General features: G+C 30.5%; 1 protein-coding gene across 1 annotated transcript in view; it reads right to left on the bottom strand.

The window, feature by feature from the left end:
* LOC149411558 (5-hydroxytryptamine receptor 1-like) overlaps positions 1 to 27322 on the bottom strand; it is a 347084-nt gene that overhangs the window by 175295 nt on the left and 144467 nt on the right. The window contains exon 3 of the mRNA XM_089646875.1: positions 12611 to 12657. The gene's annotated coding sequence lies outside the window, so the exon portion shown is untranslated. The remainder of the gene's footprint in view (positions 1 to 12610; positions 12658 to 27322) is intronic.

Raw genomic sequence — 27322 nt, 5'->3', positions numbered from 1 at the left:
TGGATTGGTGGAATACGAAATAAAAAATTTCCAAGGAAAGATGATTCTTTATTGCACATAAATAGCTTTTTTCAGTAGGGTAATTTTGAGACCTTAATTGGAAAGTGAAACTCTAATTGTTTGAGCAACAAAAACTTTAGCTAGAAGTCTAACGGCCATTACCCATTTAGAACCGTTTTCCTGAAAATTTATTAAATATAACTTACAAAATCGTCATAGTAATAATATATGAAAAAATAAGAAAATACACAGATTTAGGAAATGAGATAAAAAGAATTTGGCATTCTCAGACTAAAAAAATATTACCATTTGTTATTTCGGCTACTGGCATTATACCTAGCTCTCTCATTAAAAATTGAGGCGTATTAAACAAAAATCAGCCATTTTAAGTACATGTAGGATTATGAAAGATTTTTTTAAAATATTTATTTACTTGAGGGATCAGTAGGATTTATAGGCCCTGTTAGGAGTTCTACCGAGCCGAACCGTCTGATATGAATATATCTGGAGTCGGTGAATTATTTTCCCATTTGATGTCTGGTGAGTTGAGGTGTTGTTCTTGTATTGTTTTGTATTTATTTTGCTCACATGATGCAGTTGCATAATATTGATTGACTAGATGATCATTTGTGGAAAAGTTTGTGGAAGGGTTTAGTTTTTCCTATTTCCTATTAACCCGGACATAAAGTCGGAAAACTAAAAAAAAATATTTTGTGTACACCACTATTTTATCAAAATAGTTGACATGTTTCAAAAACAATACTTTTTTTGGTTAGGATTAACGAATGATTATTATAATATTTTTTAATTTTAAATTAAAACAAAGTCAATTTGCAATTATTGAAGAAATAATTGTAGTAATTGGATAATTTGCTAAACGTCAATTATGAAGCAAACCAAATAGCGTTATATCTAAGTTTAATAGTCGAATACACATTTCCAAGCTCAATTAGTGTGACGAGCTAACAACATTGTTACTGAGCTTCTGGCAAAGAAAAAAGTTATTTAAGAGATTTTGCAGCAACGAAAAGAAATCACCTTTTTAGTTTAATTTATGATGTTGTCCAAGTACTGTGAAGTAACAAACACATTATTGCTGTATAGTTAGTTACATATAGGCTATGATTAGAAATAAGAAAGAGGCAATTACTCATATTGTGAAATTGAACAAATTCTAAACCTTTCTCCTTTAGAAGACCGTCGGAAAAAATCTGATCTCATTATTTGTTTCTTTATAATTATCAACAATTTTATTGACTCACCTACATTTATAGAACTCATCTTATTCAATATACCTTCTTGTAGACTCAGAGATAAAAAAAACTGCTCTTCCTCAATCAACAATCGACTAATTATTCCTATAATTCACAATTATCAAGAATTTGTAGAGTGGTCAACTCACGTCAAGACCTTGATTTTTTTGGTATAAGTCAGAATGTTTCTTGTCGCTCACTATGCAATTGAGGATATCTTGTATCACTTTAGTTTTAACAAGGTCTTGACTTGACTTGACACTTCTATTTGATTTCTATTTTCTATGTTTTCCCTATTTGTTGTTTTTATATATCATCCTTTACTTTTGCATTCTACACTGTCCCAAATCTCGTGTCGCTTTGAAATATATCGAACGTAAGCCAGTTAATTGATAAATCGATGCACTACGTCATGTAATATTTTAAATTGAGCCGCTGTCAATAACAATCCTTACGTAGATGGCGATAAGGTTTAAATTCCCGCTTAACACCATCCGACTGTTTTGATTTATGCAAGAAAAAAAACATGGCCAAAAGTGTCTTTTATTTTATTTTGTGGATGTTCAGGCATAAATATGTATTTATCATTTTATAAATAACTTAATTTACCACATTATACAATAAAATAATAACCGAAAATGGGTTCGTAAGTAGGAGATTTTGAACTTTAAAGCAGTTTTCATAGGCCTATACATTATTTTTTTCTGGGCTTATAAAAAGACTAATATAAAAAATACTCGATTATTTCAAAGGTTAAGATGTATTCTATTCGCAGTATTTAATTAGAGCATCTGAAACATTTCTAGGCGACCAAATTTTCAAACCAAAAACACATGATTTTGCATTACTACGTATGGCATCGCCTTAATAAATAAATAAATAAGTTACCCGACATACGCGTCGTGTTCCCACGGAGAAAACTTACTGATATGAAATATTGTTAGTGGATTAAATATCTGGTCAAATTATTCATGTCATATTACATATGTCATATTAAAAATGGACTGCAGGTATTATAATGAATGAATTGAAAAAAATCCTAAACAAAGTATCAGTCCAAAGCGAATGTTTTATGATGGGGGCGGAACACGTGTTCATACAAATACTGATATTGATATTATACTTATTCCGTCATGATGTCTATTAGACAAAGAACAAAAAGTGTTCTCGATATATTTTGAAAGACTAATATGTTATTATGATGTTGGCGTGCAGTCACTTTTATAACAGGGTCGTTTTTCACCGTGTAAGAATAAAAACAGCATGTAACTGCAATCACTGGCTATAAAAATAAGCCCGGTGCATTCCGACTTCAAATACTGTGCGACAAGTCGCGATTTCAACTTATGTACGTTCGATGATATCATATGTTCGGTATTTAAACTTATCGAAACGTTACTGAAATTGATTAAACTGTCAATGCAACTTCGTGTCATATATCCGGTATTAAAACTAATCAATTTAAATCGGAAGGTGTTACGAAGGTGACTATCAATATATTACGTACTCCCCCAAATTCTCAGAAGGTCTAATTCAACCGGGTGATTGTAATTGCGAAATACGATTCCGTACGTAATACCAAATAACACGTCATGCTATTGTATAAGACATGTTATTTGGGAAAAGGGTCGACATTCAATGCGGAAAAAACAACTAATAATAAACCGCAGTCAAAACTTCCAACAATAGAATTTCTATGAATAGAAGAAAACATTTTCGGGATTTGAATCAAAGTAACACATTTTTTTTTATGCTTCCGATTTTGTTGTCCGCGTTAAATCTTCCCCATAGGAAAAACTAAACCCTTCCACTCACTTTTCCACAAAGATCAGCTAGTCAATCAACACTATGTAAGTGCATTATATAAGTAAAATAAATACAAAACAATACAAGAACAACAACACGTCAACTCACCAGATATCAAATGGGAAAAAAAATTCACCGTCTCCAGATATTTTCATATCAGAGGGTTCGGCTCGGTAGAACTTCTAACAGGGCCTATAAATCCTACTGATCCCTCAACATAAATATTTAAAAAATCTTTTGTTATCCTACATGTATTCAAAATGACCGACTTTTTCATCTTTATATATAAATTTTTTGATAGATCTAATACGCCTAAATTTTTAATTAGAGAGCTAGGTATAATGCCAGTAGCCGAAATAACGAATGGTAATATTTTTATAGTCTGAGAATGCCAAATTCTTTTTATTTCATTTCCTAAATCTGTGTATTTTCTTATTTTTTCGCTAACAGATTTTTGAATATTACATGAATTTGGTATAGCGACATCAATGATATAAGTTTTTTTTTTAAATTTTGTCATGTAAAACTATATCGGGTCTATTATGACTAATCGCTCGGTCTGTTAGTATAGTTTTATCATAATATATTTTATAAAATTCGTTTTCTAAAAATGAATTTTGTTCGTATTCATAATATGGTACTATATTACGGCAGTCAATCAAGTTATGTTTAATTACCAAATTTTGGTGAATTATTTTTAAAACTTGATTGTGCCTAAATGTATACTCGGACGGTGCTAATATAGAACATCCCGATATAATATGTTCTATAGTTTCCGGAAAAGCCAAACATTTTCTACACAAATCATCTATTTGATTTGTATCTTTGATTATATGCTTTCTATAATTTTTAGTATTAATGACTCTATCCTGAATGGCAAGCATAAATCCTTCTATTTCTGCGCTCAACTCTTCAATACTCAACCATTTGTTTGACGAAAATTTGTCAACATACGTTTGGTTGAAATAATTGAAGTGTTTTGCGTGTAAAATTTTATTGGACCAGGAATCTAATAATTCCTGGCTGGGATTTATAAAAATGTTGGCATTCTCATCGTATAAATTTAAAGGTGTAATATTTCTATCTGCCTTGCAAATTATTTTGTGCATTTCTGAGCTAGAAATAAATTTAAAAATGGTAATATTACCATTTATAAAAGTCGTATAAATCGTAATGTTACCAATAAAAAAGTACCTTAAATGGTAATATTAAAAGTTTTGAAAATTATTTTTTTGAGAAAAAGAATTTGGAATTCTCAGACTATAAAAATATTACCATTCGTTATTTCGGCTACTGGCATTATACCTAGCTCTCTCATTAAAAATTTAGGCGTATTAGATCTATCAAAAAAATTACATATAAAGATGAAAAAATCGGTCATTTTGAATACATGTAGGATAACCAAAGATTTTTTAAATATTTATGTTGAGGGATCAGTAGGATTTATTGGCCCTGTTAGGAATTCTACCGAGCCGAACCCTCTGATATGAAAATATCCGGAGTCGGTGAATTATTTTCCCATTTGATCTCTGGTGAGTTGACGTGTTGTTCTTGTATTGTTTTGTATTTATTTTGCTAATATAATGCACTTACATAATGATTGACTAGATGATCATTTGTGGAAAAGTGAGTGGAAGGGTTAAGTTTTTCCTTTGTGGAAGATTTAACCCGGACAACTAAATCGGAAGTTATAAAAAAAAAGTAAATTAAAATTAATAGCAGTGGCATAAATGGTAATATTACCAGAAAAACTATATTATACTAGTTAAACCCGACCTGTTATTTTAAAACATCTGATAAATGTAAAATACAGAATTTTTCCAATCACACACAGAAACGATTAAAATTACGTTTATTCTAAAAGGTAAAAAACGTCGAGTTTGTATGAAGTCCAAACAGTCGCTTAAACATCATTTGATTCGATATGAACCTATGTAGTACAAATACAAAAATGACTTCCTCAAAGGGGAACGGCTTCCCGGTCCTTTTCATACAAAACTAAATTTAGATTTGAGGCCAAAATACCCAATCAAACTGAAAAATATTTTTTTAAATACAAAGGTATAGCAAATTTCTAGTACAAATATGTGCCACTTTGTGCATTTTTGCTTTATATTATAAAATACAGACCATTAAAGAATTACATTTTTCATGATTTTAGAGACAATTTTGTTAATTATTTTCGAGTTAACGATGATTATTTAAAAAAATCATATATTTATTGTAAATAAAGATGAAATATAAAATAAAAATTATTTAAAAAAGCATTTTGGTGGGCGTAAATTAAAATCTCAAACGATAGAATTACGTAGGAACACAAATTTACTGTATATAAATTAAGATTTCTTCCTAAAAAACGATGTTTTATTTTATTATTCGTTATATTCAAGGGCAAGATATTGTTTTTTTTTTTAATTACAATTAATTCACAAAATAATTTCAAAATTGTCTCCGATTTCATATAATATATAATTTGAAAGAAACATAAATAAAATAGCACATATTTGTATTAGATATTTGCTGCACCTTTCGAATATAAAAATAACTTTACAGTTTGGTTGAGTATTTTAGCATCAAATCCAAATTTAAGTTTTGTATGAAAAAGGAAGCGCAGCCGTTCCTCCGAATGTCTTAAATTGTCTTAAGTGAAGTATCACCTATTGAGATAAACATAGAATCAAAGATAATATTTAATTTTTATTATCTGAGCATAAATGTCATAAAAAAACCAAGGTAATTTAGAAAAATAACATTTTTTTATGTAATAATCACGCATTTCTAATATGATGCGTGGGTATCTTTCTTTACAAACAAACAAATAGTTATTTGTGAACTTGGGTATATTAAATATAATCAGGCCATAGAATTTTCTAATCCACACACAAAACAAAGCGAAGCGTTGTCGGTAATGTAATTTAACCTTTAAAAAAAACAATGACTGTAACCTTAAAAGAATGTAAGGTTGTTCTTATTAATGTAAAGTGCTATGTAATATCATGTTACCTTGTTTTCCCAAAGTAAGTCTGACTGAGGAAATAAAGCAACCCTACAAAATATTATGATGAACGCAAAGGCTTTTACGTAGATCTAAATTACTTCTCAGTACCCATTAGGAAAAATATGTTGAGATTTGTGGCGATTTACAAAAAGTAACTTGTTTTTATTTTTAGCAGAAAGAAAAAGGTCTAATTTAATTTGGCGGACATAATGAACTCTTTGAACAATTATTTTTTTTCAAGTTTAAAGGGTTGGTCCATTGATAAAAGTATTTAAGATTGTCGTGTACATCAACAAAAACAACTGAAAAGTATGTTGGAGACAAAACAAGGACTTCTGTATGAAGGATACTATCTTATAAATTAATTTATTTTATAAGTGAGGAATATGATGTCCTCCACGCTAGGAGTTCACCTAAGATGTGCCGAAAATTTTATAAGGGTACATTAGAGTTTAACAAGAAAGATTTTTTTTTTGTAAACTAATGTTTAAGACAAGATTTTTTATGCATAGCACAAAGGGTAACAATTATTTTATAAGCAATAATTATTAGCCTGAAACACTCATCCACATTGGAAAATCTCCTGATAAAAGATACATGACGCCAACGGGACTTTATCAGGATATTTTCCAATGTGGAAAATAAAATGAGAAAAATTTAACTTACCTGTAATAACAATAAAAAAAACAGCACTTTAAGCGAGTTCCAACATAAACAATAACAAAAAAAATGTTGTTAAAAAATATATATGTATTCAGGTAATTAGGTGGATTAAAACCAGTTTCATATATGTATTTTGTATTGTGCAAGTGTAGATATTTTGAATTGCATAAAGAAGTGAATTATTGTAAAGGTTAATGGCGTAGCTTAATGGCCGGGTAGCTGTTATGTTTTGTCCGATGTTAAATATTATGTTTGTTTTGGGTATTTGTACTTAATGTGTTTGTCTTGTTCTAGTATTTTGTGAGGTGTTAACTGAATGTTTATTATTGTGTCAAAGAATAAGTATGTTTGAATGTAATTTTTGTCACCACTGGGATTTTTTAAATATGGTTAAAGTGGATGTTTGAATTGGTATTTTAAGTGTTATTTAAATAAAACTTTTTTTTAACTATATACATTATGTCAATAAACATTATGGTCTAGTGGTACTATTACATCTTACATGCTGACAACACCCCAAAAACAAACAACAAAAATGCTTTTGGCCGTGAGAATCTAAAAACTTACCATCTTACATGCTTTTTCTATCAATATTTTAAATAAAAGAACTATGAATATTCACCGTCATTTATCTCTTGGACACTTGCGCACTGATGGGAGTCAAAACTCTGTGTGGAGTTAATGTTAAAAAAAATCATTGGTTTAGGAGTATCTACAATTCAGGGTATTTTTATTCAACAGCAACTATTGAATATTGAAACATTTTTGTGATTATTCCACATTCCAGTTCCTATCCATATTGATTATTTTTTTCTTCTTCTAACACAGCAAACTTATTTTGCGGCACCATTTTAATTGAAATTAATAAAATACTTCGTTTTTACCACTTTTATTGTTTATTACCAACATGTTTCATGAGCAACGCTCACTTCTTCAGGGTTTTTAATAATTTTTTTAATAAACAATAAAAGTGGTTAAAACGAAGTATTTTATTAATTTCGATTATTTTTTTGTTTTGTCCCAATCCTCAAAGTCTTGCCTTATAGAAAAGAAAGTTAAAAAAAGAAGACCATCCCAAGCGTTATTTAGTTTTATGTTCGAGTATACGTCTTCGTTGTAAAAGGCATATTATTTTGCTCCTCGTAACAATTAATCTCGTGAAGAGTACGTAAAAGAGTGTAGATTATCCTCCCCAAGTTACATAATACATTAAATAGTGCCGTGTGGTGATTTCAGAACAGTTCGTGTGATTGTGCCCACGGAACCACAACTTTAAAAGAAACACCATTAACAGGTTCAGGTTTCCTCTTTCCCACTCCTTATATTCTTTATAATAAATAATAATGATCGTTTGACTCTTTCTTCTCCTTCTCGTCAAAAATATAGTCCATTCCAAATACCAATCTTAGGTACGAAACAGAAAATTTAAAATTTAAAATTGAATTGCCAACTATTTTTTAGTGATAATTTTGAACCTTACACGATGACAACACTTAAATTCAATTCAATTATTTTTTAGTGACAATTTTGAACCATACACGATGACAACACTTAAATTCAATTCAATTATTTTTTAGTGACAATTTTGAACCATACACGATGACAACACTTAAATTCAATTCAATTATTTTTTAGTGACAATTTTGAACCATACACGATGACAACACTTAAATTCAATTCAATTATTTTTTATTTACAATTTTGAACCATACACGATGCACTTAAATTCAATTCAATTATATTTTAGTGACAATTTTGAACCATACACGATGACAACACTAATTCAATTCAATTATTTTTTTGTGACAATTTTGAACCATCAACGATGACAACACTTAAATTCAATTCAATTATTTTTTAGTAACAATTTTGAACCATACACGATGACAATACTTAAATTCAAATAATATCTGATTTTTAGAATTCATCGAACAAGAATTACAGACATACCTATATATAGACCCAAACTGAAATTAACATTTGAAAAAAAAAGGTTTTTTAACAAGGGGCCATCCTAGAATATTTCATTTCAAGGAATGCGTTTTTAAGTGGTAACTTAACCCCGCTTCACAAAGTGTCCGATTCAATTAAAATACACAAAATAAACACCCGGCAAATAGAGGGGCACGCAAACATGAATCGGGCTTAATAAGTTTATAAGGGAAGCTTACACTTCGTAAAATAAAGGGGTTGGTACTGTATTTAAGTGTTCAAATCGTAGAGTCGCTATTTTAATTAATTATGTTCATTTAATGATAGCATTTGTATTTTGTAGAAAACATTTTTTTACGCGTGACAAGATAATACTTTGACTTTTGAGAAAGAGAATTTCCAAAAAAAAACTTAACCGACTTTTCGGAGGACCAATTACAAGACTTCGTGGATATTAATGAAAGCACTGCGCACTTTATACTATTAATATTGAAAGGACTGGATTCTCTTTTAAGTCAAAAACTAATCGTCCTCCAACTAAAATTTGAGGCATCGTACATAGGTTTATCAGTTAATGTATTTAGCAGCTATTTCATGAATCTCTTGTAGTTAACGACATTGAACACAAATTTAAAAAATAACACGAGGTTTATTGATCAGTCAAAACAAATATGTCGATTTTTAAAAAATTGGCCAAATCTGAAATAGTTACATTTTAACTAGCCGAGAATTTATTCTTTATTGAAATATCTACAATAAGTTACTCATTCAAACTCATAAAAAAATGTTGGAAAAACAAACGTCATAATGAAAAACAGCCAGAAAGACATTGGTTTTTTGCTAATATCTCAAAAAGTACTTTTTCGGAGGTGACCATTATTTATACTAAGCACTACTAATTATATATATTTTTAATTATAAAAATTTAAAAATTATATTATTATAATAATTTATCATAAAAAAATTTCAAACGAAGTTGAACAAATAAATATAAAAAATGTAAATTCATTTAGATTTAGCAATTGGCCATTTTGAAAAAATATTGTCGAACCCAAGTAGTATTTGGTTAAAATTAAACGTCTTGCAAAAAACTTATAACTTAAAAACATCTATTCTTATTTCTTTTTGAAATTAAATTAGTTCGTATAAGTGCATAAAAGCCAGCCCTTTCCCTGCTTTTATTTAATTGGACTATTTAAAAAATATATTTCTTATCACGTTTAATTTGAAGAACTCCATTACAATCTTGGTTTTTTCTTTTATACTCGTAAATAAAACAATATTATTTTTCTATTTATTAAAAAAACGGTTTATTTATAAACAAGTTCTGCTGTGTAATAAATTATTACTACGCGTGACAGCTGTTGTGTCCTGTGAAGGCATTAATCCAACTAGACATTATTGGATACATAAAAGAAAAGACTGAAATAAAAAAATGCTTTCTGGTATTAAATTTTAGATCATAAAAATACTTCACCAATTTTTTCAGCTTGGCAATATTTCCCAATGCAAATGTCATAGACTATTATAGCTTTATAGAGAAAACAGAACTAAGTATCCTGTGATTTTTACTAATATTTTAATGTTTTACCCATAAAATTAGCAGAAAGTGTTGAAATTCTTGTTGATGATATGCAAAATAAAAAAAGAATTCTATCACCGCAACATCGAGTAGTAAAAACATATTTATTTAAACTCTCTTATTTAATTACCAACAATACCAAGATTAAAATCACAAAAAATAGCACTTCACAAAATGTAGAGAATATCCACCCCCAGACAGCAGCATTAAAGTCACAAATAAAAAAAACGCGCTTTCAGAAAATGCAACTAACCATTTTATAGAAATTCAAGGATATCATTCATAAAAGCGCTATTCAAAAAATCCTAAATGGGTATGTGCACAATTCCCCTTTGCTGCATTTACCGCTCACTTTTTTTAGAAATGCAGAAAAGTATACAATTGGCTTAAAAAAAACAGAGTGGAAATTTTCCTGGCGAAATTTTTGTGCTCTTAATAATTAAAAGTGAAAATATTTCATTTAAAATAAAGTTTTATGACGGAAGTGGAAATGGAAAATTAATATCACTAACGCTTTTAGTCACTTAAAGCATTTTAAATTGTTGAGGAGGGAGTGCAAAGTGAATTTTTCAAATGCGAAATCGTCTTGTATATCTGATCTTTGTTATTGAATTTTTTTTTTAAATAATGTAATCTATCTGAAGAAAGTTAGAAAAAATTATTGTTATTTAGATATTGAAGTTTCTTTTGACAAATTGTAATTAGGACGGGTTGTTTCGGAGAATCTGAACAATTCATCAAATTTCAACGTTCATTTTCAAGATCTGTGAAAGATTTTTTCAAGTTCTGTTTTTATTTTTAGTTTTTTCAAGCAACTAGCCTACAATGATATAAAAACAGAACTTGAATAAATCTTTCACAGAAACCGAAAATGAACGTTGAAATTTGATGAATTGTTCAAATTCTCCGAAACAACCCGTCCTGAGTGTACATTATTAAATAACATTCGATTAGGCATGTAGTTTATATTTAAGTAGCTACTTACAAATCTTCAGATTTCAGAGGAAGTTTTGGTTTTGATTTATCAAATGAAAGATAAGAAATATACTCTTAGGACGCGAGGTCTAATGTTCACAAAATTAGTAGTTATGGCTTCTGTATTGAAGGATATAATATTACATTTATTTACATTAGAAAACTTGATTATGTTAATGAATCCCTTATGTTATGTTATGTTTATGATATGTTATGTTCACGTTATGTGTATGTTATGTTATGTTATGTTATGTTTATGTTATGTTAGGTTTATATATATGTTTATATTTATGATATGTTATGTTCATGTTATGTGTATGTTATGTTATGTTTATGTTGTGTTCATGGTATGTTTATGTTATGTTAATCTTTATGTTTTATAATCACATTTTTTTACTCCCATGTGCTGTGTTTGTTTATAAGATTGCCAATTTCATAGTTCTGTTTAAAAAAAACGCTACTAATTTTAGAAAAATCTTTGACTAAATCACGAAAAGCGCCCACTTATATTGTACACAGGTTCCTATTTTTATAATTTTGTGATAACCCACGGTTACCAGCTCTGTACCGTTTATATTAAGTATGTTATGTTATGTTTATATTATGTTTGGTTTATCTATGTTATGTTTATGATGATATTGTTAATAAGAAAAAAAAAATTGTATATGGCCAAGATCACCCCTAATGGGTGAAAGCGAAAATAAAGAATAATAATAATAATCATTAAAAAAAAGGATTTGTAAACAAGAATATCAACCAAATTTTTTGTTTTGGATAATGATGAAAATCCAAAAAAAATCTCACGAAAAGCCGAAATAATTATCTTTGATTCTTTACGGAGAAAACTCACTGATATAAGAAATTTATAAAAAAAAAAAATTTTACGTTATTCGTTGTCCTGCAGTCTCCTTAAAAACGAGACTGCATGACATTAACGCCTGAATTGATAGGTTTCATGTTAAACTTTTAGTAAAAAAGAAATGTATTAGCGTGACGTCGGAACACGTGTACAAAAAAAAATTATAATATTTTGACATTTCGTCATTATAACCCCTTATGAACACGTGTTTCAATAAATTTGGATAGTTTTAACATTTTTTTTTTACGTAGGAAACGGCCTGCTAAACGGTTTTAACAAAATTTTAATAAATCAGTTATACTCATTTTTCTTCGTGTTCTATTAATTTAAAGCGATGTATGCATGAAGCAAAATTTTAATTAAAATTATACCTCATATAATTTATTAGAAAACAAAATTTAATGCCTACTTTGAAAGCATATTAATGGAAATCATTTGAGGTGAACAAATAATCCTATTTGCTATTCATAATGGTTTAATTGAATTACCAAATTATCAAAAGATAGAATTCCTTTGGTTTGTGAAAATATAAAATGTTTTACCTTAGTGTTGAATGATTGAGGACTGCAAAGGAAAATGACCCTCTTATCTGAAAGAAAATTAAAAGCAATTAGTAAAAACGTATTTAGGGATAAAATAGTTTAAAGTGGCACGCCGTTGTTGCTCGAAGCGTGTATTCATTAGTAAATGTATGTTTATGTATTACAAGCTTCATCCCACTACGTTTTGCTGTGGCTCAGTCTGTGTGTGCAGAGAAATAGATAATTGCGCGTGTTGCTCTTACGTCCAATAGATGGTGTTGTTTTACAAAAAGCATGTTCGTCTAACAGATGGCGCTGTTTTTCATATAACACATATTTTTACTTGTCAAGAGTGAGATCTATATATTATAATTTTTGGTATATTAAAACACACGCATATTCATTATACGATATACTATGTATTCACTATACATTAACCACGCGAACATTTATATTTTTATTTATATAGTTATATAGATAACCAAAATACGTCTAAAATAACGCTGGAACCCTTTTTGGAACCCTGAAAATTTCTTCCCCGGCCAAAGGCTTTAAAAAAGGTTTGCCGGTTTTTCTGTTTCGCTTTGCTAAAAGTTTTCTAAAATAAAGATATAATTGGTCGTATTTGGTGACCAGATTTGACCAGGTATTCCCCCACCTTACTCCACCCATCTCCTTCCCCTCCCCACAACCTTCATCCTCACAATATACCCCAACTGGGGACGCAATATTCTCACTGGCTCCAGACGGTTGGGAGCAATTGGGACTCTTGTGCGGTTTTAAGATAATTTTTTTTAAATATATATAAATCTTGTATTGTGATCATTTTTGGAAAATATTTGAAAGTAAAGTTTTCAAAATTTCATTATTCTTTTAGCATTAGGACCATGTACCATGCGCTTTACAATCATAATGGAGCAAAATAAATTACAATAAAATTAAAAAAACACACACACTTTTTGTTTCTTTTGAATGACTTTGACAGACAATTATTGAAACATAATTTTAGATCACGACGTGACTCAAGATGTCATCACTTTAGATCGTGACTCAAAAAGCACCTGCGCATGACTTGGAAGAATAATGATTAAATCGGTTTGCTTGCCAGATTCTGTTAATTAGTAATATTATTTCCTATCTTTCAATCAGTGGAGCGAAAATAGTCGCAAGAAATCACATATAAATATTCCCGGGACACTAATGTACTCAAAAAATAAATTTAATCGTAAAAACTTTTTAAATTTTGAAAATTAATAATTTCTTAAAAAAAACAATGTCACGAAAGTGATTTTCTCAGATAAGAATAAATCTCAACCAGGGTTTTCCAATAAGAGGTGTTATTTTGAATATCACGCTATTTCGGTAGATGTTACTTTTGAAGCTGTCATTTTTTAACATTTGACAAGTAGAAACTACGTTATTAATACAAATGGAACGATACACGCTTCAAAAACGCATTGAAATTATTAAAATTCACTTGAGTGAATCAAATGCAAATCATCTTGAGTGATGAGGCCCATGTCCACCTCGGTGGCTTCGTCAACAAGCAAAGTTATCGCATCTGCGGCTCGGAAAACCAAAGAGTTATTGTTGAAAAGCCTCTTTATTCTCAACGTGTGACTGTTTGGTGCGGTTTATGGTCCGGCGGAGTCATTGGACCTCACTTTTTCGAAAATGAGGCTGGAGCAACAGTTACGGTGAATGGATTGGGCTATCGAGAGATGATTAATGATTTTTTATGGCCGGAATTGGATGGCATTGATCTGGACAACGTTTACTTTCAATAAGACGGCGCTACGTGCCACACAAGAAACGAAACCGTTGATTTTTTACGATTGAATTTTTAAAAAATAATACCTTAATACATATTTAGCTTTCCGTAATCCACACTATTAATTTGAATTTACCTTAATTTAATCAAAATTCATAATTTATTGTAAACTATGTAACACAACTGTATTACTTGTTAACTACTTTTGTAAAAGCCTATTAGGGCGTATATAAATAAATAAAATAACACCTATTATTGGAAAATCCTGTATTATATTGGAAGCTAAAAGCACTACGAACTATAGCAAAAGTATGAAAATTTTTTGCTATTCGACTGAGAAGTCCTGTTTTAACTTGACCATTTTGCGTTTCATGATCTGTTATTTTTTTTATACGTTCCGTTTCCAAGATGGTGGCCATTTTGGGCTTAGCACAGATTATTTTTTCATATGTGAAAAAAACATTGTGTTTAATTGGACTTTCTTATTCGCATTTTTCAATTTCATTGGGTTAGAATTGTCATTGAGATGACGTTTCTTTGGAAAAAAATTGATAATTCCTCATTTGAAGTAAAAAAAAGTTGCATTTAATGTATGACTTATAATTAAGGTAGTATTTCAGGAAGAACTTACACATCTTATGATTTTAGAGGAAATTTATTCAAAGACGCGAGGGCTACTAACTGTTCACAGACTCACTAGTTATTTAATAACGTTTCTCATGTTTCAGAATTCTTTATTAATGTAGTAATAAAACCAGTAGGATTAAATAAATAAACCACACAACAAAAAACACGGCGAAGAAAAAAATTATATTTCATATTGTTAATAGGAGCTCAACAGTATTTAAAAAGAAATCATATATAAAACACGAAAATGAAAGAAAAAAAACAGTTATTCGAAATTTAAAAATAATGGTTTTGTCTCTTATATTCAATTTTGCATGATGCAATTTACAATGACATTTCAAATAAAATAATTAAAAAATCATAGGAATGTGACAATTAAAAAAAAGAGTAATAGAATGTTATCTGTACATTATTATTAACAAATTCTAACCGATAAGCAACGTATTCTTGTAAGAAAAAAGATCGTATGCAAAAGATTAGATGTAAGAATCGTATGTAAAAGATCGTATGCAAAATATGGTATGCAAAAGATCGTATTTAAAAGATCGTAAGTAAAAGATCTTATCTAAAACATCGCATGCAAAAGATCGTAAGTAAAAAATCGTATGTAAAAGATCGTATATAAAATATCGTATGCAAAAGATCTTAAGCAAAAAATCGAATGCAAGAGATCGTATCTAAGAAATCGTATGTAAAATGATCGTAAGAGCACTTGAGCGTAAATTACCATTAGATCGGACTGTAGATTATCTCATCAAATCAATGATTACACGTAAATTATATCAAATCTTTTTACTTTAACATGACACACAAACATTATTAACTTCTTACAACTCTAACTAACTAACCAACACGCCGTTTCCCCGCAGGGGTAGGCAGAGAGGACGGACCGCCAAAAAAATTGGTCTTGGCACACACTTCTTGCCTCATTCACATTCATACATCGTCTCATACATACTCTTCTATTATTCTGACTCTTGACATGGCCCGACTCGAGTATCTGATTCACTTGATCGTGCCATGTCTTCCTCGGGCGTCCCCGACTTCTCTTACCATTCGCATTTGCATCACATATCCTCCTTACACTCCTATCTCAACTTCCTTACACTACAACTCAATTATTTGATAATTATTATTACTAATTATTTGCCTACATAGAGAAAATTTGCTGATTTGAAATACTGTTAAATTTAATTAATGAATTAAAATAAGGTTGAATTATGCGTTTATCCTGTTAAAAATGAAACTGCGGGCCTATAACAAACCTTTTGTTATCCTACATGTATTCAAAATGGCCGACTTTTGCATCTTTATATATAATTTTTTTGATAGATCTAATACGCCTAAATTTTTAATTAGAGAGCTAGGTATAATGCCAGTAGCCGAAATAACGAATGGTAATATTTTTATAGTCTGAGAATGCCAAATTCTTTTTATTTCATTTCCTAAATAATATTAATTTACTAATTTCTTATTATTATTATTTTGTATATTTTTCACAATGTCATTTAATGTAATGAAATATTTTATGTATCAAAAAATATGTAAACATTAATTCATGTATCAAATACGTCTGTCTCGACACAGGTTTATCCTAGTGAGACAGACTTCGAAAAAAAAAACCTGTAAAAAAACTATATATTAATAATAAAAAAAAATAACGAATGAATTGAAAGAGTTCCCAACAAAGTATCAGTCAAAAGCAAATGTTTTGTGAGGAGCGCAGAACACGTGTTCATAAAAATACTGATATTTATAATCACATTATTATACTGTTGCACTCGGTTGTGATATATATTAGGAAAATAACACGTGTTCTTGATATATTCTGAATGACTTATATTTTATCGGGAAGTTCGCATGTTGTCACTTTTTTAACGAGATATTTTTTCACCGTGTAAGATCATTTTACTTACGATCATTTGATTACGATCATTTGTTTACGATCATTTTTCTTACAACAGTACTAACCCATTATTAAGAATCTCTTATGTTATATTATGACTATTAAAAGATCGCATCGCCTTTACAATGTTCCGCATCCTGCGAAGTAAATGCACTTACCACTGAAGAGGTACTTTATTGAAGTCTGTTATGAGCGTATCCATATGCTCGAAGTAAGCTCTAATTTTCCTTAGTCCTGTAAAACGGACCAACAATTTTCAAATATCGAAATTCTTTCTTGAACATATTTTCTGTTTCATGGGTCTATGTAGGGCCTAAGTTGGAAACGTCTTATTCGGGTAGACGCTTTATATCACATCGATATTAGATTCTTCTAGGGAATGCATGTTCAGTGTATTATTCCTAGCCGCTAAGGCAGGTCTTAACGGTAAACTAAGGAATGCTCGTTAAGTCAAAAACCATTCTACTGAAAGTTTCAGTGAAGATGCTACGAATATCACTAGCGTTTCAGAGAGGGAAATTTCATTACATCGCTACTAAAGAGGAAATTTTGTTTAAAAATGTGAATTAAAAGTCCAGCGAACTGGCTAAAGGAAAGTCATTAAAAATATGTAGATTTAAAAACTAGAAAGTGACTGAATTGACTCTTTTTAGTGTTTGTTTTTATTTCTTTGATCGTGAAGGTGTGAATTAGAGATGAACTCCATTCAATTGATTTCTTCGGGGTGGTTCTATTTCCATGGTAGTTTTAACTGGTATGGTTTTATTTGGTGAAATAATACCTCCTTTAATATATGCGGCATATTCCAGAGTTGTAGATACTCTCATTCTGGCACCGGTAGAAGTCTACTATTTTGTATTTTGCATCGAAATGTCCCCCTCGGGACAACAATGTTCTATCTAACATTTTACAACAAGTTTCTTAGAGTTTTTTCTCTCTTTAAAACCATATCTTATATAAGTCCAACTACTACGTAAGTTCACAGATAATTACGCAACAAAGTTATTTTTTAAAAACATTTTTTTAGCGACAGAGTTCCACTTTTGGTAATTAGAGTAACCATTTAAAAAACAACCAAACAGTGTTGATTAAACAAATATTCTAATAAAAAATGTATGATTAACTCATTTTTGACTAAATTGTCGCTTACGCCTTTTTTGCCTTTCCAGTGACAATATTATATGTCATTGTTATTATTATTGTTTATTTCTTTTATATAATATTGTCTTAAATAGTTATCCTTCCTCTTCTTTTGCATATGTTGTCTTCTCTATTATCATTTAAAATGATTTATATTGATATTAATTTGTCAAATTCATTTGAGATTGAAAATTCACATTGAAAATTTATAATCATTACTTTTATATATTTATGAACCTGCATGTGTAACTTTCAACTAAATTTCACTTTGTAACCTTTCACTTGTAACTTTTGAACTTCACATTAAAAATTATTACTTTTAAAATTCATTTTAAATATTTTAGTTCTTTAACTTTACACAATAATATACATGTCTAACTTTTCACTCACTTTCACTCTGTAAACTTTCACTTAAGAATTTCACTATGTAACTTTTTACTTTAAGCTTTAAAATTCGCTTTTAATAGTAACGTTTTATAACTTAACATTTTTTTTCATAATGATATACATGTGTAACTAATAATCAAATAAAATTTACTTGCGCTCGCCGGTATTGAACCCGTGATCTTCGGCTTGCTAGTCGAGGGTCTTACCCCTCGACTTCCATGTTTGGTATCCAGCTATTATCTGAGTTTTGAATTTTTATCTGAAATTAAATGTTGTGATTTTTGAATGAGAGTGCGATTTCGCTGTAAACTTTAGTACCATAGTGTAAGAAACTTTTGTCCAAATTTTGTATTCATAGTTGCTTGTTGGATATGTTTTTTGACCTCGAGATCTACTGTTTCAAATATGAATGTTAGTTATTATTTCTTGTGTTTTGTATTTATGAGAATAAATATGGTAGGGCTGGTTATGGGCTGATGGTTTGATGGGAATTCATTATTATAGTGACATTTGATTTCATAGACTTTATTTTGGCATTTTGACTGAATTATTTCATTTTTTTTTCACGTTGGGAGCGGCTTGGTGCATTGCGCGGGCGTAGTGAAGACTTAGCCATTAAGTTACATAATAAAATATAACTCAATGGATGTTACTGACACCACGCATATAAAAGCACCAAAGTGCACTGGCTCAAACTTAAGAAATCTGCTGCTGAAATTTCTAAGTGCAAATGTTACTAAAACGCTTCCACTTCCGAAACTTGCATAAGGGTGGTAAATGCATTGCTGAAAGTTGCCTCTGCTCGCTATTGTTTTAGAAAGTTTGCAGAGTTGAGACACTTTGAATCCCAAACTCTACCTTTACTACTACTGCACACGCTTTTAAACACAAAAATGGTAATTTATAAAATATTAATTTTTAAGTAGGGATAAGAGAAAATTTTCCATGCTTTTGTATTTTGTTTCTTTTCACGTGAAAACTGCACAAAAGGCCAACTGCTTACAATTGTTCAGAGACAGTGAGACGATGACATCTTTAATGCCAATGGTCATGCCGGTGGGAAGAGCAATCGTGCTGTTGAATAAAATCAATTTTGATATCGACACATTTAGCATCAAAGAAGCTGCCTTTAAATTGCACGTTCTGTTCCTACTAGTATAGTTGATACCACCGTTTATGATTTTCCTTTGTTAGTTGTAAGATAGGATATTTAATAAGATAGATAGATTAATTCACCAACAGGTAAATTTTCAACCTTCCAGTCTGCAACAACTCTGCGGAACATGATTGGCACCAATCACGTATGTTATGAAGCCATGAATATAATACAAATAAGGCAACATGGGCATGGAAACAAATTCAGTTTCGTTAATAATTTCATTTATCTTTACCAAATATATATTAAGTTTTTTTCTAAACATTTTCTTTAGCCAACAACATTAATTATAAGCTGTTTGTAAATATTTACCTGTATATAACTTTTTATTTTAATTTTGATTTTTATTATTTACTACAATACTACAGGTGTCAATACCCTTTTCCTCTATCTTCTTTGTATTTTACATGTATAATGTTGATGACAAATAACACATCTGCCCTGATGATGGACACTGCAATGCTGTCCGAAACGTTGGCTAAAGAAGTAGTTAGCGCAACACGGCATAATACCCCAAAAAGAAATAACAAAAATACTTTTTGCCGTGAAAATCTTAAATCATATTTAATGTTGATTCATTTTGTTCTTATCGTATTTTTATATTCCACAATTTGCAATTTTTTTTTTTTTACTGTGTTCAATAATTCAAAATATTTTTTTTATTATCATGTTAATTTGAATGCACTTTTAAATGTAATTAGTTAATACTTGTTTTATGTAAAAGCCAGAAGAAAGCAAATAAATATACAATATTGCAGTTTTTTTCTTCATCTTGTACTGTTCTTCTTGTACTTTTCTTCTCTTGTACATTCGATGAAGAAGTTTTGAATAAGTTGTACTGTCTCTCCGAGGTATTTTCAGAAATAATCTATATGAAACATCGCTAGTTTGCCTTGCAGCGCAAAAATATAAAGAGCGAAGTATTTTAGACTTTAATTCTTAAAACTCTCTCAAAAGATTTCAGTTCACCTTATTTTTATAAATTGTGCCAATTTAAAAATTTGAAAAAACATCTACAAAAGAAATTTTGAAACTCTTCCTTCAAAATCTATTTACAAAAAGATCCGTAAAATTTTTCATGCTAATAAATTTCAGAATAAATTAAAACGATAAAGTTCCTTAATACGCACTTAGAAAAAAAATCTTTAAATGAGCCATTTCCTCTCATATTTTATCTCAGCGTTTGTTAGGTAAAGTGGTATAACAAAGTTTTGACAGTCAGTTGTTGTTAGTCTTTTTACTTTGAAAATACCGTGCTTATAAGTGACTTGTCCCTTACTTGGAAATGAGTTTTTTTTTACTTGAGCTAATTTTCCTGTCAGGGCAAAGTTTACCGAAAAAAGTTGTCCCAGCTGGGAGTTAGCTGTTGGCTACCATTTTGTTAAATTTATTTTGTCGAGATTTAAAACCAATTTATAACTTAGAAAAGCAAAAACAATGAGGCAAACGAACAACAAGTGCTTTGATCACTGTAAGTTAGTTACAACTCAATTATACACGTTCAAAAAGAAGAAGAAGATGGAATAAAGAAGAAAAATGTTTCAATTCACCCGTTGCAGTTTGGGGCACTAATACCTGCACTAATGCGTTACTTAATTTCTCCAATTTGAATAAAAATGTTGGTGATAAGCTTTATTTTCAACTTTTTTTTGAATCTTAAATACATATTAAAATTTTAAATATTAAAGTAAATTTCAAAAACAAATATTTAAAAGTTAATTTAATCTGGTTTCTTAAATGGTCTTTATTTACGGAAAATATAAAATTTGCTTGGAAAATTCAAAAATTCAATGAAAAATTATTATTATTTCAATTATTTTACAAGCAATAATTATTAGCCTGAAACACTCATCCACATTGAAAAATCTTAAGACAAGATTTTTTATGCATAGCACAAAGAGTAACAATTATTTTACAAGCTTTACAATCTTGTCTTAAACATTAAGTTTACCAAAAAAAATAAATTATTATTTCAAGTTTAAACAACAGTTTTACAACCCTTTTTAGCTGGATACGTAATGTATATATCTTTTCATATGTTATGTAAGTCTCTATTTTAAGTTAAAATTAGTAAGGTTTTCACATACACGGTCGTTTATCAATAGAATAAAGTTTTTTTAAAATGATGTTGTAAATGTTGTAAACGTAAGGCACAATATACGAGGCATATTCAGAAAGTAAGTGTACTGAGGCTCTCACGACCGAATGAATTTTATTTTCGATATGTTGGCTACACTTACGTGTAGCCTGACTCTTCCCCTCCACAACGAGACCTGTTCAAGGTCAGTACGTTGAGAAGTGTCAACGCGACAACACGTCTCGTGAAAAATGTCAATCCAATCTCCCGCCAAATGCGAAATACGCGGCGTCATCCGTTATCTCGTTTGGAAGGAAAAACCTCCGTTTGAGGTTTATAATGAGGTTAAAACTGCATATGGTGATAAAGCTATGAATTGTACGAGTGTGTACAAGTGGTATCGCGAGTTTAAAAACGGTTTTCACCTCTTCACCCTCCACCAAAAAGTTCAAAACCACAATTTCAGCCAAGAAAATCGTGGCATCCGTGTTTTGGGACTGTCAAGGCATAATTTTGATTGAATATCTGCCTCAAGTGGAGACCATAAACTCTGCAAGATACTGTGAGACCGTAAAAAAATTGCGGAAGGCGATTCATAACAAGAGGAGAGGCATGCTGACAAAGGGAATCAGCCTGCTGCACGACAATGCCAGACCACACACGGCCAACGCCACGAAGGAACTGCTTGCTTCGTTTAAATGGGATATCCTGAACCACCCCGCGCATTCCTTTAACCTAGCACCTTCAGATTATTATCTCTTTACCTCCCTGAAGCTGTACATGGGTGGAAAAAGGTTTTCAACCGACGAGGAGGTAAAAGAGGAGGTGGAGAAGTGGACGAATGGGTTGGCGGGAAACTTCTTCGAGGAAGGCATCAAAAATTGATACCCCGCTTCACCACCTGCATTGAGAGGAATGGCGACTATGTCTAAAAATAGCTTACATATGTACTACGGTAATCATGTAATTTTTTTGTTTCAATAAAAAGATTTGTAACCTACAAAAATTCAGTACACTTACTTTCTGGATACGCCTCGTACATCCATATAATGGTAAAGGTAAAAGGTGAATCTAAACATCATTCTGTTAATCTTCTCGGATTCTGCGTATCATTGATTTACTTTTCAATTATATGGTCATTTTTGAAAAGGTTTTTGGTTTTCATTTCGTTACTTTTACCTTTCATTTAGTTTTCACCAATACCATATTTTTTTCAGTGCCGAAATTATGTGACAAAATTTTTATTTTTTATATATTCAATAATATTGTTAATGAGTTTATAAAAACAGTTTATTTTTAAACAAGTTCTGTTGTGTAATTATTATTACGCGTGACAGCTGTTTTGCCCTCTGAAGGCATTATCAAACTGTCCAATATACCAAAAGTTTGATAATGCCTTCAGAGGGCGAAACAGCTGTCACGCGTAATAATAATTACACAGCAGAACTTGTTTAAAATAAACTGTTTTTATAAACCCAATAACAATATTATCGAATATATAAAAAATAAAAATAAAAATGGAGTTCTACAAATTAAACTTAATAACAATAAATAAATGTGACAAAATGTTTAATGTATTTTTATATTTGTGATATCTTACAAGAGCGCCCCTCTTTGTAGAGTGTAAAGGCAGGGAAGCCATATCGCCATCTGGTTGGTCAGAGTGGAGAGGCGGGTTACGGTAGGGGCTGTAGGAAGGAATTTATTAATGCGCGTGTTGAAGAGGCCATGAATGGCCCGGAATGAAGCCAATAAAGCCATGAAGCAATGAAGACAACGGAATGAAATCAACTGTAAATGGGTGTTTTGCTTTTATACACTGAGATTCACGCACGTGCGCCGGTGCACCGGAGATCAATGTTGCTTGATCCTTAGAGCCGGCTCCACTAAAATACCTGTATATTTGAGATGAAAATCGATCTGTTAACACTGAATAGTCAATTAGACGGACCGCTCTAGTTTGCACAAAATCAAGAAGGTTTATCAAGAATTGTAAGGCTCAAGCCCAGAGGTAGCTCCCAAATCCAATTGTTGGGCTTACTTGAGATTTTTATAGAGCTAGCAGCTGTTCACTATTGAAGATTCTGATGGCCCATTACAAGACGACTAGATTTACTGAGGCTTCTACTTGAGCTGGTCTGACATACTTACTTCAAGCATTTTATTGGATTCTTTATTGAGGAGGGTGCTTCCATCTAATTGCTTTGCCGAAATCAGATACGCTACCATAATATGTACTTCTCATTGCCCAGAGAGAAAAGGTACTAACGGGGGGGAGGTACAAGCTTTTCTAAGTGATTTGTCCATTTTAGTTGGCTGTCTATTATAATCTCTAAGTATTTAACTGTGTTCCCCAAATTCATTTTTACACAGTTAGTTTTTTTTAACAGGGTTGCAAGTATTGTTTTGAAACCTTATATTTAGGTGAGTTAAGGGTTCCGCCCTTTTGTTATTATATAATGTAATATAAATAGTTTTCCACAGTTCAGAGTAAGAAGGTTTTGGCTGAGCCATATAAATAAATAATAATGTAGATTCTTCAGTGGACATCTTCAATTTAACACTTAAAAATGTAAAATATATTTGCTGGGAGAGTATACAGTACACAAACAATACATTTGTTTAAATGGAACTAACGGATTCTAAAACAGAAATCTTAAGCGTGGCCTTTTTCAATGTTGGTCCAAATTGACTATAAAATGTATATTTTACAAAAACATATTATGTTTGCTATTTAAGAAATCACAGAATTAATCTTCTTCGCCAAAAATAAATCATTTGTTGTTTCATTGAATGTAGATATAGGACATGGTAAGAACTTGCTACCTTTTGTAATTATTTTTTTTAATATTTATTATATATTACACACTTTACAAATATAAGGCAAAAAAGTCCCGATAAACTGCTTTTTAGCAATTGGTCTAACGGGTTCTTTACATTATAAATCTTAATATAGTGAGTTTACAGTTACATTTTTACAATTATATGAATAAAATATATATTTTTTAAATTTTACAAAAATTTGGCAAAAGAAAATTATGAAAAACACAAATAACAATTTTAAAAGTCTTTAAAATAATATATCATTGTAAACTAATACAAATTAATTCTTTCATTAAGCCAAGTCTACAGTAAGTTCACCAATTGTTTGTTTTGGTTTTAATTTCAGCAGGTAACATATTAAAACAACTGGGAATCATATGGTTTAACGTTCTTTGTCCATATTTATTTGTATGCTTAGGTACAATAAGTCCTTAATTTAATGAATTAAAAACATATAAAGGTTCAACAGATGTATTTGACTGACCAAATGATGTAAATTAATAAATTTACGTGATAAACATACACAACTGTTCTATAACACCGAAACATGAAAAATCCAATCAAAATCAAAACGCAACGGTTAAGCTTTGGTTAAAACTCCCATAGAGTGAATACACTCACATCAGGTAAGTATTTCGAAATATGACATAAATAAACTCTCATGATAACTTTGGCAAATAATATCGTCATTTCGACACCACATTTTGATACAAATGTAAAGGTTCACTCTCAAAACACAAAACAAACCCCTTCACAATATCCCAATCATAACCAACGCTGACATTTATTTGACAGTGTGAACACCATTAAACTAAGACTCTCTGGTAAATCCGTACTCCTCTATTCACCAAAACAAAACATATGAAACACCAATCAACTCGCACAATAGATTTACCAGACCACGCAATTAAAGATATAACCGACGAACGAAAACTAACCAAACGTTTGGACTAGAAAACTTCTGATAATAGAAAATCACAATTCTGAAACACATTGTTTAGATTGGAATGCGAAGGCCAGACTTGAAGCAGTATTTAATTTACTTGTAAGAAATAAACTGCCTTTATAGATAGACAAAGATAATATTTAGATATGTTAATTGAAGTTCAGCCATAAAGGTTTCTTACAAATTGCAGAAGTGTGTCGATAAAAATAATCGACAAAAATGACAAAAAAGACAAAAATGACGCTTAAGAATTAGGTTCCAATGACCGAGTGGTAAGAGGTATTGTCCCGACAGACATCTTGGGTTCCATTTCCAGCTGATAACGTTATCTTTTTAATAAATTATTATAAGCAATAATTAGTCGCCTGTAATAACAATACACATTGAAAATATCTCCCGAGTAAAAATAAATGCCGCAGACAGGAATTGAACCCTCGCCTTCTGATGTCCGATTAGACGCTCTGGACCACTGAGACACGTCAGCTTATTTCCAACCCGCCAAATAATTCAATACGTACTAGTACTTCAATTAACAATTACTGTTTGTTATATTTTTCCACCTGTAAACAACCAACTTTATTTTTGTAGGAAAAGCTTTGTTAGTGCTGAATTTCCCACTAGATGGCGTCGAGACATATTATATCTACATTTGTTGGTGAAATATTTTAACTTGTCAAATATTATTATTATTTTTTTTTTAATGATAAATTAATGTTTATAAGACAAGTTAAATAATAAGCAATAATAAGTCGTAATAATTTATTATCTTTTGTGCTATGCATAAAAACCTTATCTTATAAACATTAGTTTATCATTAAAAAAAAATAACGTAATATTATTATTTTTCTGTGTCTTGTTCTTCTGTTTCATGTTTCGTATAGATTTATTAGTATTATTTTCTTCTTCAATAATATGTTTTAAAAGACATTGGGGAGTCTTGGAAAGTAAGAGTTTTATAGATGCACGCACAGATGGCAGTGCATAGAGCTTGAGGGGAAGTCCGCAAGATGGAGTCAGTGGCCAGTAGTCGCCAGGGCCAGTGCAAAGTTTCTCAGAGAAACTTACTGTGGCAGATTCCAATTAGCCAGCTTCTAGTTAGGTCGACTATCGAGTCACCAATATAATACGCGGAATAATAATAAATCTCTGATTAATCTAAAAGAACCAATTATTTATAAAACTCCTTCCACGACGAGTTGGAGATCTGTTTGTACGAACACAACAGGGAGGAAGGTTCAATCCTCAGTCAAATCAAAAAAATAAATTGTTTATTGCTTTTAGAATTCTAGAATTAGAATTGCCTTGTTTAATAAACCTTCACCCCTAAAAGTTTGGCGGTATACGCGTGTAACACAGTGTATATTATTACTTACGTGTATAGTTTTTTTACTAGAAAAGCGCGGGCCTATCTCATTAAAGATTAATGAGATTCTGTACACGGCTACATTAAACTTATTAACATTTTAAGTCGTAAACCTCAACTTCTCCCCAAACTTAAAGGTAATATCTTTCAGTACGAACAAAGATATTTCAGCAGCTGAAATTTTTACGCAGGCAAAATAAGTTATGACTTTTTTATACGACAGTTTAATATTATAGGACATAAAATGTGTTTTAGCTATAAAAAGGGACTATTGATGTTTTTTAATAATATATTTTTAATATGGGTAAGTCTAAGGTAGTTTTGCTGGTCTTGGTGTAAGAAGAAATGATTTATTTATTTATTCACTAGCTGTACCCCGCTATTTGCCGTTGATGTGGCTAAGTTTATTTGTGCAGATATTGAAACAATAGCGTTTTTTTCACATTACCTTCAACGGATGGCGCTGTTTTGGAAAAAAAGCGTTTTTGTCCAACAGATGGCGCTGTTTTTCAAAAAAATAATGTTTTACACAGAAGT

The sequence above is a fragment of the Hesperophylax consimilis genome, chromosome 25, assembly GCF_061612785.1.
Source record: "Hesperophylax consimilis isolate HC1 chromosome 25, BYU_Hcon_1.0, whole genome shotgun sequence".
Taxonomy (NCBI): Eukaryota; Metazoa; Arthropoda; class Insecta; order Trichoptera; family Limnephilidae; genus Hesperophylax; species Hesperophylax consimilis.
Note: the sequence above shows the minus strand (reverse complement) of the source record. Positions and strands in the feature narration are given on the sequence as shown.